At 32.8% G+C, this 15,459-nt stretch overlaps 1 long non-coding RNA gene across 1 annotated transcript in view; it reads right to left on the minus strand.

The window, feature by feature from the left end:
- Nucleotides 1-5,570: 5,570 nt before the first annotated feature.
- Nucleotides 5,571-15,459, minus strand: part of LOC123384424 — a 37,808-nt gene continuing 27,919 nt past the window's right edge. The window contains exons 5-6 of the long non-coding RNA XR_006595487.1: nucleotides 10,707-10,808; nucleotides 5,571-6,530 (exon numbers count right to left, since the gene is read on the minus strand). This is a non-coding gene — a long non-coding RNA (uncharacterized LOC123384424). The remainder of the gene's footprint in view (nucleotides 6,531-10,706; nucleotides 10,809-15,459) is intronic.

Below are 15,459 nucleotides of genomic sequence, written 5' to 3' on the forward strand. Positions count from 1 at the left end.
GACTGACCCATAGTAAATGTTCAATAAATATTTTTAATGAAAGAATTAAAACCATTCAAAAGTTTCCCTAAAATCAGAGTAAAATCAAATGCCTTATCGTGTTCTTAAAGCATCTGTCTAGATTTCTAAACCCAACTCACACTCAATCTTCCTAACTAACTTGGTTTCAGTCACTCTATCTTCAGTTCCTTGAACACACCCAATTTTTTTTTACCTCAGAACCTTTGTACCAGCTATACCTTTTCCCAGATCATAATCTTCTTGACATATTTCATAGTGAGCACCCCATTTTTCTGATGTCAGCTTAAGTGTCATATTTTCAATTGTTTTTCCTGGCTATCCTATCTTAATATTAAAGGCCCATGCTATTCTACATCATCATGTCATATTCTCCATTTACTTTTGGTTCATTTGAAAAAAAAATCCATTGTTTCTCCTCTCTAAAAGAATGGAAATTCAGTTATATGAACACATGGTCTCCTTGTTTAAAGATGAAGGTCCCCACTGAGCACAGTTTTTAGCAAATCACATGGCCTCAATAAATGTCAGTCTTTAGGTTATAAAAACACAAACAAAAGAGAACATTTTGGGAAAGCAGCCATGGTATGACCTCCCATGGTTGCCCATCCCAGGCTTTCCCAATAAGAGCCTTGTGCCTGGAACACTTCCTTACCAACGCACAAAAAGCCCTTATTGCCTGTGAAGAGCTTGTCTCCATGTGTGGAAATATCTTCCCCTATTTCAGACTCAATGCACACTCTTTTATTCTGCTTAAGCGTATGCAGCATATGACATATGGCCAACTCCCCTACCATATCTCGACCCTGTGGCAAGAGGATAGGGTCCTTCTACTAGAGCACCAGAAGGATGTGTATAGGCCAATTATCTTGCATCAGCTGTTGGGAAGGTATCACTGGCCATGGAAGACTGTTGCCCTCTACTGAAGCTAATCTTGCTCTGTCTTTTCTCTATGTGTTTGAGTTGTGTTTTCTTGGTGACTCAGATACCAAGATACAGTAGGCAAAATTGTTTCAACTTCTACTCCCGGGGGTTGGCCTAGTGATGATCTTTGCTATTCTTCATGTAGATGGTGTTCCACCCTGGTGTTGGTAACCAGTACATGCTGTGTCTGCTGGACAGAAAAGAAGGCAAAGTATGACTCATCAGTTAATGACAATAGTTTACAGGCAGTGCAGAATAGAGTTTAAGGGTGCAGCTATGCTATCAGAATGTTTGGTTTCTGTTCTAGTTCTGCCATGTGGTTATTGTAAAGTAACCGTGCATCTGAGTGTCCTAGGGCAGTCTCTGATTATGCTTGCTGAACTTATTTTTTTACTTTCACTCTCAAAAGTGTCCTGAATTGGAAGGAAAATAATTGTCTCTCCACTCCAAAGTAAGCATTTCTGCTTGGGACATACCTTTCTTGTCCCAGTTTCTTCACTTGTGAAGTAAGAATAAAAATGATACATAGGTCCTGTAGATGCTGAAGAGATTAAATAACCATATTTATATGAAAAACATATAATTTTTGTTTACTATACACACACTTTATGAAAGTCATAGAGCTCAGACTAATCAATACATTATTGACAAATATATTACTGAAAAATTTTGCCATAAAAATTCCCTTCATCAGCCCATATTTATACTATTTAAATATATTATACATATTTAAATTTGTAGAAATATAGAAATTTAGATAACAAAGCTTCATCTGACAAGACAAATTAAGTGCCTAATCATTCCTTTTAAGAAAGGACAAAACACATTGTTCATTTACAGTGGAGTTTCAACAGCATACTTCCCAGTGACTACCTACTTCCTTATGGATAGAGACACCAAGAAGTAAACTATTAAAGCATTCCCAATAACATTATCAATCAGAATGGGTGAAGGTTTTTCTCTGAATACATAGTTAATGTCAGTAGAAAAAAAAATCAGTTCATATCTACAAAAATTCATTTAAATGTCCATTGTAGGAAATGTATTTGTTGTATAACCTTATTTATTTTATTCTTTTTATTACTCAAAAACTCCTTCCTTATTGGAACTTGTTTTCCCACATTTCAATTCTAATTTAATTTTTAATTTTTATTTTTGAATGAAATTACAAGATCTCTTTTACTTACTATATTTGTTTAAATTACATAATTGGAATTATTATCATACATCAAAAATTTAGAAAGAAAATGTTACTGTTCATTCAATAGCGAAGGTTACAAGCTAAAAATTCTTAACATCTAAAATAGAACACAATTAATTTTAATAAGCTAAAGTGCAACAGTAAGGCAAAAAGACAAGATATGTGATAAGCAGCTGTGGGACTGAAAGGTCATCACTAAACATGATTCTCATTTACCCTTTTACTTTTAGTGTCAGGATCTTGTTCTGGCAACATAAACCCCTGAGATTTCTCAAGCCGTCCCTCTATATTGAGCAACCTTGCTAATTTAAAAGCCTTAGTGATTATGCTCTGTTATGATATTAATGGAAAGGTCAATGAATTCATGAAAATATCTCTCTTTTTTTTGCTTTTATGACATTCTGAACCTTTTCTGCTTTTACAATTTTCAACAAGAAACTGATGATCTGGATCCTTTTGCATAATAAATGAACATAAGCAGTCACCGTTTGTGATAATATCACTTTCCCTGTCATATACTGAATGCACAGAATGAGGATCTCTGAATTGCTTGATACCTTCTCTTGTTTTTAATAAAAACAGGATCTTTCATGGGGAAAGAAGAAAGAGAGAAAGCATTTTTAATAAGACAAGCTACAATTTAGAAGATGAAAAGGTTAAAAATTACCTTCAAAATCTCGTATTAAGTGCTGACATAGTGACTGCTAATACCTTTCTAGAATGCTTTTAAACAGCGTTTTACATTGAAATTGTCTCTGTATGGTGTCTGAAGGAAAATAGCAGAAGCAAAGACTAGAGAGCTTAAGGTAATAGAGTAAAGGAATAGCAATATTGCATAAGATGAAACAGAAAATAATAACATGAAATACCCTTTCTGGCATAGATCCAATTCTGTAAGCCACAATAACGCTTATATTTTCCCATCTACCACACTCATATATTAAAGAAGGATTTTAATATTTTTCCTCATTATATGACAAGAGAAATTTCTTTCACGTTGAGCCAGGACAATCTTTCTTTTAGAGATGAATCATATAAAAACAGTTTGTAGATATAAAAGCAGACTAAATTGTATTCTAGCAGGGTTCAAGTATCTAAGGGCAAGTTCTGGCTAAGCACTTTTGGTGGCCAGTGTTTATAGAGCCTAAGAGCCATTAGACACATATTACCATTTAATCAGCAAATGGTTACTAGGTATAATTTACCATGTTTTATAATATGCTAACTCCACAACTCTGGACACAGGTAATCATATCAGGGTTTATAACCTGAATTCACACTGTGTGAGTGCTCAGAAATCACTACAGCAGCCTGGTGGTGATCAGATCGAAAGGGTAGATCAGAATCAATAGAAAATCAACTTTGAAAAAGCCCAACACAATCAGGCCTCAGATTGGTTCCACATATTTAGTTAGAAAACCTATGAACACAAGCTTAGTACACACACACACACACACACACACACACACACACACCACATACACATACAAGCACACACACGCACAAACACACAGACCCAGAATAAAGCACCACGAGTGAGAGAAAAAAAGTCCCTGAGAAAATAAGGAGCAGATCAGAAGCCTACTTAAGATTCTAAGAGAGAAGTCACAAATATATTAAAAAGAATAAAAAAGGAAATAGAAGTAAATGTAGAATTTTTTTAATGATAGGAAATGATTTTCAACTTTTTGATAATAATTAAAACCTTTATAAAAAGATTAATTCCAAGAACCAAGTAATTGTAATTAAAACTGAGCTAGACAGATGTATAAAATCTCTCACTAGATTTTATTCAAGAAATTGAAAAGATAAGCTACAAAGGGCCAAACAATATTTGTAACACACATATCTAGTATAGAATCAGTATTTATACTACATAAAGAAATTATGTAAGTAAAATGAAAGAAATGTAAAATTAGATAAAAATGTAAAAAACATAAATCAAAAACATGATTAAAATGATCAAAACCATGAGGACATCAGGAAAGAGGAAACCTGAATTATTTATGGTTATAATTTCATAAGTTACATGTGTCACATATATTTAAATTTACATTGATAATCAAGGAAATGCAAAAGAAATCCACACTGAGAAATTTATACATGCAAGTCTAGAAAACATAGGAGGCTGACAATGTCAAGTGTTGGTGAAAGAAGAAGCAATGGAAACAACCTCAAAGGGCTGTTTGTTGTACCACTTGGTGCAATCATTTTAAAACAATTGGATTGGTGTTATTTAATATATATATACTCTGTACTATATATACATACATATATGTGTGTGTATATATATGTATATATATATATATCCATTTCACCCATATTTATATAACCTACAGAAAATCTTGCACATGTATCCTAGGAATAGGGATTAAAAAATTGAAATAACTCAATGTCCATGAAAAGAATGAATAAATAAATTACAAAACATTAACTTATCATACAAAAAATTATTCTACAAATACAGTTGAGAATAATGATAAAATGAGCTTCTCTCAATTATATGCAACATCAGTTGATAGATACCATAATTATAAGCTTGAGGGAAAAAAAGTTTTCAAGAAAACATAGGATTTGAGTGCATTTATGTAAATGTTTAAAAGTTAAAATGATACAATATATTATTTCAGGAAACAAACATATACAGCAAGGTTATAAAGAAAAATAAGGGGATACTATATGAACAGTTTGAAAGGAAGGTTTCCTGAGAGAAGGAAGAGGATAGAATGGGCTGGAAGAAAACTTAAAGAGAATATAGCATTTGTTTGTCTTTTTAATGGGGCACGGGGTCAATACATGGGTGTGTCTTACATCTTTTTATTATACAACTAAAATGTTTTTTGAAATATTATATATCTGCTCAAAAACAATGAAAACTATGCTGAATATTATTTATTTTTAGTTTAAATTAAAAAAGAATGTTATTAATTTTTTGTTAAAGCACATGATTTTTTTTTAGTAGGCTCTATTCCGAGCATGGAGCCCCACATAGGGCTTGACTTCGAGACCTTGGGCTAAGACCTAAGCTGAGATCGAACACTTAACTTACTGAGCCACCCAGGTGTCCCAAGCACATGATCTTCTAATGCAAGTTCACATGTAGTCTAATATTGTTAGATACACACAGGCAATGTATCTAAATACAGGTTACTTTGTAGAGTTGTAAAATTAAAAAGTAATAGTTTGTAGATTTGATTCAATTATGATGACAATTATTCAATTATGAGTTTTTCATAACAAAATGCACTTACATCATTTATTAATTAATTTTTAAATACTATTGATTCGTTCATTTTACTTTTTTTCTGGTACATTCATTTTACTTAAATTTTGTTTAGTTCTTATTTATTTACTTTTTAGAAGGGGGTGGGGGAGAGACAATGCACAGGGGAGAGACAGAAAGAGAGGACAGAGGATCCAAAGCTGGATGTCTCCTGACAGCAGAGAGCCCAATATTGGGCTTGAACTCATGAATCATAAGATCATGACCTGAGCCAAAGTTGGAACCTTAACTGACTGAGCTACCCAGGCACCCTCTGATACATTCATTTTAAGGAACACTAAATGTTTTGTTCAATTTTCAAAAACCTTTTAATTTTTTTATTTTTAAAATTAAAAAAAAATAATTTCAGTTAATTAGCATACAGTATTATTGCAGACCTTTGAATTCTATTTTGGAAAAGGAAAAGTATGATCGTTAAAAATGAGTGGAAAATCATCTCATTACTTCATGGAGTGTTTTAGGTTTAGACTCATATATCAATTAAACATATGTAAAAGGAACTCATAAGAAATTCTTCCCATTATCTACAATTTCAATTATTTCATATCTAAGCAAAGAACAAGATTCGAATTACATATAACTACTGTAACACAAAAGTGATTTTGCATAAAGACATAGTTATCTATTATTTTAAATTCGATCTGATTCTCTTGCATAACTTTAACTAAAAATTATACAGAAATGGGGCAAATGTAATGGGAGGCAAGGTATATGGAAAATGTTTTTGGTTTCTTTCAGGTCAACTTGAATTTCAAAGGGAGAATATTTTTAACTTCCAATCACGTCTAAGTTATATCTTAAAAGACAGAACATTTGAAGAGCAATGTCATAATTGTGTCATAAGTTAATAAAAGTCTCAAAGTTGCCAACATGATATTCAAGATTTTCTGAGTTTATGATAAATACTAAATTTTATGTCTGATACCCTCCTTGTTCATTTTATTTCATCTGCCAAACCTTTAAACACAAAAATCAAAATGAGTTACTATCTACTACTGATGCAAATGCTTATAACAAATAAATAGAGAATATTAGTACTGGCAGTTTACCTAATGAGATGCTGCTTCAAATGTGCAAGCTCGGCAAATGGCTTGTAAAGTGTCCCTGGAAATTAAAAGTAACAACATTTTGTGAAAAGTTGCAGCAACCAGAGACTGAAAATGTCTTCACTCAATTCAAATTCCTAAACCTTTTCCTGTTTGACAAGATGATATAAGTGCATAGGCCAAAAATAGGCACAAATTATGCTATAACATCTGATACTTTTCAAGAGAAAATTTGGGAGAACGATAAAGTGGAATACTGTTTATAATGCGACTCTGAGGCTGCTGTGTAAATTGCTAAGATTTATTTTTACAAAATCTTCCAATTCCGTCTTTAATTTATATCTTTCTAAATCTGCTCCGGTAGTGAAACAAACGTGGCGGGCTTCGTTTTGATTCTACAGTAAAGTATATAGGGACTATGATAAAAATATAAAGATTAGCCTATGTTACTTCTTTCAGATTAGCCTCTGTTACTTTACATTAATCAGTTTATTCTGTAAGAAAAGGGAGGATTTTTCCCTAACCCCATCCTGACAATTACATTTTTAAATGATTTAAGGACTCTCAGAGATAAAAAATTATCATGAAGAAAGTATGATTATCAATAACTTGAATATGTAAAGATGCTGAGAGTGACTCTTTTGGGTAGTTAAGCCAACGTCTGTATTAGTTTGATGTAAACTGTCCACTCCTATCCTTGCCTCCACTTTGATAAGTTTATTTGCTTCATTTTTAGAACAAATAAAGAAGCCAATAGTTTAGTCAATAGTTATTACAGAGGATTGCAACTTACTAAGTAGTCTTATAGTCAGAAATGTGTGGTGTTTTGCTGAGACCAAAATAATGGAAACCGTTTCTATTCACTTAATACATTAGCTAAATTATAAGAGGTTTCTTAAAATGAATATCAGAGGAAATGTGAGATCACATGTCTGAGTTTAGGCTATAGACAGTAATAAAAGAAAGATTTTTTTTAAAGTTACAGAATCAATTTTAGAAATCATAAACCACATATCAGCATTTAACCAATTATATAAACTACCTAGTGGTTCAAATATTTGGAGGTCTAGGTCAAGAGTGATTATTTACATTAATTTTGTATATCACATTATTATCACCTCTCTCAGCGTTCATTTCATTAGATATGAAAAGATGCCTTTCTTTTTTTTTTTATTATTGTTTTGCAGGTCATAAGGATAGAGATTTATTTTTAACGTTTAAGTTTTTAGAAACTTCAATTTCAGTTTTAATATATAGTTTTATATTTCCTCTTAGAATTTTATTTCCTGCAGGAATGTTATGTGTTCCTTCCAACAGAACAGTTTCTGCTTATTCAACCATTTGACCATGGTTCCAGTAGATTTCAAGATTTTGCAGACCTTAATATGACTATTAAAACTGGAGGCTTGAATAAATCTACTTACTAAAGATTTTACAACTTCTTCACAAATGTAATAAAGTTTAAAAAAAATCTAATTTCAGAGTATTTTTCTTTGCTTTTTTAAAGTTCTTTTTGTATGATTAGTTACTAATGTGAGTATTTTTCCTATAAATTATGCAATATTTTTTAAAGTGTGTAAATATATTCTCATAAAACCTTAAACAATATAGAAATATATTACATAAAAATTGAATGTTTTTCTAACTTATTTTTCCTTACCCCAGCACTCACTATCATGTCTTTTCCTCAGAGATATTAAGATATTTAAGTATAGCATATATTTTCTAGAACTTTTCACTATGCATATGTATTTTTCCCTTTATAAATTTTGATTTAAGTAATTCAAATAAGATAAACATAGAAATCTTTTTTCCAGCTTCTCACCATTTCTTCATGGGCAATGTATAAATAACATTGGTAACCTAGTATATTTGAGTCCATAATTTTTCCATATTTATAAAGAGTAGTATTATAAATGTATTTTGTATTTATTTGCTTTCAAAAAATATGAGCTCACTTTGCATAATTTGAAACTTAATATTTCTCATTTCAAATGCACATTATACAAGCCCCAGGTAAGTACTGAACTCATTCATTTAGATACATGTACAATATTCCACTCTAGGTATGACACTTTATCCACTCATTATTAATTGTTTTCAAGTTTTCTTTCCTAAAGTGAAATCATGACTATTTAGCTTGGACCACAGACTTACGTTATTTCTATATGATAAAATACCAAATGAAGGGTTACTTCTACTTTACTTGTACTTTAGTTCTATGGATTTTGCCAAATTTCGAGTTGTTTTCATAGTTTTAGCAGATTTTTATTTAAACATAATTATGGTTATGTTAATTCTGAGATAATGTATTCGTTATTATTATTATTTAACTCTTATCCAGAAACATGGAAATTCTCTCTATTTGTTCAGTGGTTTGGTTTTGTTCCCAAACATGTAGAGTAAGATTTTATACTTAATTTCAATAGAATATATACCTTTTGTTAAATTTATATTTGAGTTTTTGTTGCTATTGTTAATAAGATTTCGTGTTTTTCTTTTTATATATAAATGAATACTACTATTCTAGAGAAAACTTTATTTTTCTCTATCAAGTAGCTATTCTTCACCTAACCATGACAACACAGGATTTTTTATTTAAAAAAATTTTTTTTCTTAATGCTTATTTATTTTTGAGAGAAAGAGAGACAGAGACAAGTTGGGGAGGGGCAGAGAGAGAGGGAGACACAGGATTCAAAGGCTCCAGGTTCTGAGCTGTCAGCACAGAGCCCGACATGGACCTGGAACCCACAAACCGTGAGATCATGACCTGAGCCGAAGTCGGTCACTTAACCCACGGAGCCACCCAGGAGCCCCTAGGACTTTGTATTTTTATTCATTCGATTAATTTTCCTTTGCCAGTCCACTAAGTGGAAAATAATTTTCGTTTACATTTTTTTAATCAACCTTAAGGGCAGCCATATCTTCATTTGTTTATTATTGAGCCACTTTCTGAGGAATCATCTTCTACTCCATGTACGTTAATTATTTGCTTCTCCGCCGCTTCTTGTTGCTTAAGATACATTTACTTCCTCATTTTCTTTTTTTAAGTAAAGTACAAAATATTTTTGGCTCAGGTTTGGAATAGACTCAGACCCCATTTTTGATGTTTGACCACTGACGGCGTTCAGGCCCCATCGCTAATGCTCTCCCTTTTGCCCCACATCAGGGAAAGCCCATAAGAAAGCCCCAGTATTACTTCCCTTGGCTCAAATACTGGCTTACACATGAACTCTGATCCAGTCACAACCTCTAAACACAAACGAAGCCAGAGTCATCTGACCATGCCCCACTTTTCCTGTTTCCCCACGTGGAGCCTGAATCCTTGCAAAATAATTTTGCTGTTTACTATATGAGTAATAAACTTCTGATCCATTGTACACGTATGTCATTTATTCCAATATCCATAATATCCTGGAGGAGGGGGCAGCTTCCCAGCCTCCAGCAGGGAATGTTGAAAGCCCAAATTAGGTAGTGCTTGTCTTAGTCTGATTAGGCTGTTATTACAAAATATCATACACCGAGTGGCTTATAAAAAACAGAAATTAATTTCTCACAGTTCTGGAGGCTGGAAGTTCAAGATCAGAGTGCCAGTTTGGTTGGGTGAGGGCCCTTTTCCAGGTTGCAGACTTCTTGTATCTTCACATTGTAGGAGGCGCATGTGAGGCCATATTATGAAAGCATTAATCCCATGTATGAAGGCTCTTCCTTCATGACTTAATCACCTTCCAAAAGTCCTTCTAATACCATCACATTGAACATTAGGATTTCCAGTATGGATTTTGGAGGCACACAAACATTCAGATTATGGCAATATTCTATTTAATTAAGACTTTATTACTGTACCCTAGACAAGCCATTGATTTTCTTTGGGATTCTATACACAGTGCAGGATGTTGTACTCAAACATAAAAACTTAGGATGCAAGAATATCAGTAAATGCTAATGAACAGTGGTTTAACATTTTTTACACCACTCTATTAAAGTGGCATTGCCACTTTTTATTCAGGGCTCAGTTTTTAAAGTCCTCAAGCACTCATCACAGCTGTGTTCTTATTAAAATAATGATAAAGTATACATTAAGTATACTACTAAATTTATGTATTTTAGCTCATTTAATACTCACAATAAATGGTAGCAGTATTAGTAGTATGATTTTACAGATTAATATATTAGGCACCAAAACGGCTCTTATTAAGAATCTCAGGACAGACAGTCTAAGACACACACTTACCGTAGCTAGATAAAAATTGATAGGAATCCCACATTTGACATAACTTGCTGTCTTCTCACAAACTTTAGGTAGTCTCATAAATATTATCCAATAGTGTGATAACTAGTGTAAAATACAAAGGAAAAAGATAAGGTGGATTAACCAAGAGTTAGTGTGTACTCCTTGAAACAAAGCCAAAGACAATAAGTACAATTTTGAATAAGTAAAACAAGCAAAAAGGGGAACATTTTAGTAATATTCTATTGTTGCTATATCTTCATGAGATCTTACCTACTATCTGTTGAAAGTGTAGTCCAGATGCTTCATTCTGTTTGAGGCACTAAAGTATTAAACCTCATTATAATAAATGCATCATGGCAAATGTAAACAATTAAAATCAGAAAAAGAATGCTTTGTTTTCTCTTTCTTAAGTGCCCATGATTACATTCCCTGGATTTGCAGAAGAGATATTTGTAATTGTCAAAAATGTAGATACAATTGAATAATCCCCTATGTTTCAAAGGTAAAAAAAAAAATCAAGTAGTTCTACATTGTTTGGCCCCCAGTAACGTATGCAAGACTCATTCTGTAGTTATCGCCCTTTCATCTCTATAAATAGTGCCAGTATTTGATAGTTTCATTAATCAAAGACAAAATCTTGACCACAAATTTTAGAAATGCCAAGTTGCAAGTGGCATGTAGTTTTGGTGATGAATGGAATAATTTCTCCATGAGTACAAATTGAAATGAAAGCTGATAAAATACTAAAGTATTAGGTTTTAAATATATTTGAGAGATCAGTTTATAGCTAATAAAGTTAAAATCCAAATAATTTAAGTGGTTTATGTTTAATCACACAGATGATGATTGTCAGAGTAAGGATTACAACACTGATTTCTATCCTAGGTATTACAGCAGCTCTCTAATACTGAAGGAGCACAGACTAAGTGTCAGGGTTTAAGCTCAGAACTGAGAGCATGAAGGGGTAAGAAAACCTATCTCCTTTTGCACTATCTAATATTTTTGGAAGATTTGAATGATTGACTGCAGATAATTTCCCAGTTAAATTGACTTAGTCCTAAAAAGTAACTGAATGACCAATTAAAAGAAATCAGATACTATGGCAATCCACAGACCTGGATTCTATCTTAATTAATTAATTGATTGATTGATTGTTAGAAGAGCTTAGTCCTCTACTGATTTGAGTCAGTGATCTCATGGTACCACTTGAAAGATTACAGTGAGGGAGGAGCTAAGTTAGTGCAGTTAAAAAAAGGTAAAATAAGTGAAGTTGCACTCAACATTTTTTATCATTTCAAATTCTGTGCAGTTCTTCCCTCAACTATTGCCCAATTAAACGGGACAAAGTCCAGTTATTCCAAGGGAAGTTATTTCCAAGGATAGCAGGCAACCATGTTTTATTTCTCTTACCCTGAAAAAATGTGGAATTTTAGTCAACATCGTTACTGTGCAGAACTGTACATGTAATTTTATTGTTTTAGCATATGCTATGTTATTTTCATTATTTATTTATTTTTTTAAGTAATCTCTGTGCCCAATGTGGAGCTTGAGCTCATGACCCTGAGATCAAGAGTCACATGCTCTACTGATTGAGCAAACCAGGCGCCCCTATGTAATTTTAATTACAAATATTCATTAATAAGAAAGCTGCTTAAGTATCAAACAGGAAAAATTTTAAAAAGTTAATAATTTTTGTCAACTTGGTAAGAAAGACTTGCAAAAAAATGACCTCCAAAAAACTCTCTATATTTACATTTGGATACATGTAATATAAACATGAGACAGTTGATAGTTTCTAATTTATTCTGATGTAAGGTGGATTTGACTTAAAATGAGAAGGTGGTGAGATATAATGAGAAAAATACATAAGGATTCGGGACAATGAGTATTGAAATCTGCTTATATCTAATTAAATAGATGTGGGGCAGCCATATCACCTTTCTATTACTGTGCTCTCTCTCCTGTATAAACAGAATTATTTAGACACACAATCTTTCAATCCCCTCTTTCAATATTTTGTCAGAGACTACTACCTGTCCTCTTTTTTCAGAACATTCATTTATCATGTATACCTAGTTCTAAATTATGCAGCAACAAATCCTTCAAAATTAAAACGCAGATTGATTTTGCATGACTACCAAAGAGAGGAGCAGAAGTTCTGCCTTTCTTGTTGTAGCAGAACAGGCAGGTAAACTATAAATAAAGAGCCATTTGGTGTTTAACTGCAAGTTGGATTTAACTCTCTTAACGCGATTGAGATGCCAATAACCTAGCACTAGGGCGACTTACTGGGTTCCAGAGCTCAAAATGTTTCCATAGACTGCCCATCTGTTACTTAATTTTAATGATGTCTATGTATTTAAGTAGATAATAATAAACTCTCCTACTGAAAGTGAAACCGAGTCTTGCGCTTTTGATTTTATCGAAGTAAGTTTAAAGTTAGTAGACTATGAGCTATATAAGAAAACATGTTGATATCTGCTTGTCCTCATTCATGGTCATATAACAACTTCCATGAAAGTAAATCAGTAGACTAAAAAATAGCAGTTTAAAATTTATTTCAGAATCTGAAATTCAAGTAATGATTTCAGGGCAAATTATTTTTTAAGTTTTATTTTAAATTTGAAGTAGAAAATTGATGCTCCCTTTGTACAACTGAGAAGCCATGCATTCATAAAGCCAATCTCTACCATCGATGAAACACAGAAACTATATACATCTGAAACACTAAAATAGTATAAAATGAAATGTCAATTATTCTCAATGTTTAAAGTAAGGAAATAACTGTGCTCCAATTTTTCTCATAAAGAACTTTTATTCTGACTAGTTAATTACTTTGCATTTCAGATATAGATTTTCTTTTTGTTTTAGTGAGAACTAATTAACATATATCACTGTATAAGTTTAAGGCATACAGCATGATGGTATGAGCTACAAATATTATAAAATGATGAACACGCAAGGTTCAGCTAACATCCACAGATTGTTGAGTGCCAACTGATAGCAAGGCAAATCAACGGGCAGCTGCTTGGGATGTACAAAATAAGAAGTAATTGGAATAAGTATGTTAAGCTAACTGAACTCTCTACACAGGGTGCTTTACATGAACTATGAAGTCAAAATTGTAGCTTATTCTCACATAGTAGGTAACTACATTTAGTAAGAAAAAAGAGGAGGAAAGCACTCTTCACTGGTACGGAAGCCACCAACACTAAGGAAATGTTGGAAGTTATTGGCAGAATGTAGAATATGAAGAAGCAGCAAATTATTAGCAGCCATTCTCATGTCTGTTCATGGTTTAGAGTCAGCAAAATTCATTGTAAAAATTTTCATATAAAAGTTAAATAGGTAACAATGTCTTTTAGATAGTAAATAACTATAATGAATTTCTTAAATAATAGGTAATAAATTGGCTCACATGGTAATCTTAGTTTACAAAATTTAGAGAGGCAATTAAGATTTTACCATCTTCCTTTTTAGCCAATCTATGTAATTTGTCAATATGTTTGTGATGGGTTATGCTTTCTGAGTATAGAGACTAAAATTTGTGTAATAAGAAAATGAAATTTGAATACTCATCATTACATTGCTTAAAAACCATTACTATATGTACATGTATGTAATACATAACACACATATATGATTTTGAACTTACTGAACAAGGTGAATTCAGCTTTAATAAATGACTTGAACAAATTAGGAACTTGCCTAAATAACTGATAATATTAGTTTCTAGACAATGAGACATGAAAAAGAAAGAACAAGAAATTTCAACTGAAACAGGAATTTGGAGAATAAGGACAGATTTTTCAGCATATCATGATCGGAATAAAAGGAAACTGGATACTAAGCTTTAGATAGTGACTGTTTTGGAAACAGATGTGGAAGTTTGATGGAGACATCATAAAGAAAGTAAAAGCACTGAACAGATTATGTATATGGAATTACAAAGTCTATACATAGCTAGATATAACTCTAAATAACATATTAGAAGAAGTAACCTCAGGAAACTGTTGAATTAAACAGGGGGCAAGTAAAAACTGAATGAACTAAATTACTGGTTTCAGCTATTTCAGCTCCAACATGTCAGTCTGGAATGTGTCACTCCCATACTTAAAACAACAACAATAAGAAAGCTGGACAAAGGAAAAAACAATGACTTATTTTAGACCCATCAGAAATCTGAGGTGTGACAGGGAAAAATGTCTATTCTGAAATAGACAGTTGCATCCAGAGGGACACAACCAAGATCTACTTAGCCTGAGCAGCAGTCACTGGAGATATCAACTGGTAGGAATAGATAAAAGGTTACTTTGATGAGGCTAGAGCTGAGTTTTGACTAGCATAAGACTGAGAAACTCATTTGGAGCTACAATCTTACTGGGACCCCCAAACTTCCGTGGATTCATCTTGGAATCCCATCAGATTTTAATGGAGAAAAATAGAGAAGGATCCCCTCATTGCTCTGTCAGGAGTAGGGGAAGAATAATCATGGTGAAATATACTCAGAACTTTTTCTATAAAAAGATGTACTCTTTAGGGGAAAAGATTTTGCAAGTGCCTTATTCTACCTGGGCGGAGTGCATTTCTTCCACACGGACTGACCCTTTTATCTTAGCTGTCCCATATAAGTGGTGGGAAGGGGGGACTCAGCTGAGGTCATGGCTTCATAGATCTTCTTGGAACAGGAAGTCTGCAGCCAGGGAGAAGAGTGGGAGTTTGGGGCATGATCTGGGGGCTAGATCACTAGTGA

This window comes from Felis catus, chromosome A1 (assembly GCF_018350175.1).
Source record: "Felis catus isolate Fca126 chromosome A1, F.catus_Fca126_mat1.0, whole genome shotgun sequence".
Classification (NCBI taxonomy): Eukaryota; Metazoa; Chordata; class Mammalia; order Carnivora; family Felidae; genus Felis; species Felis catus.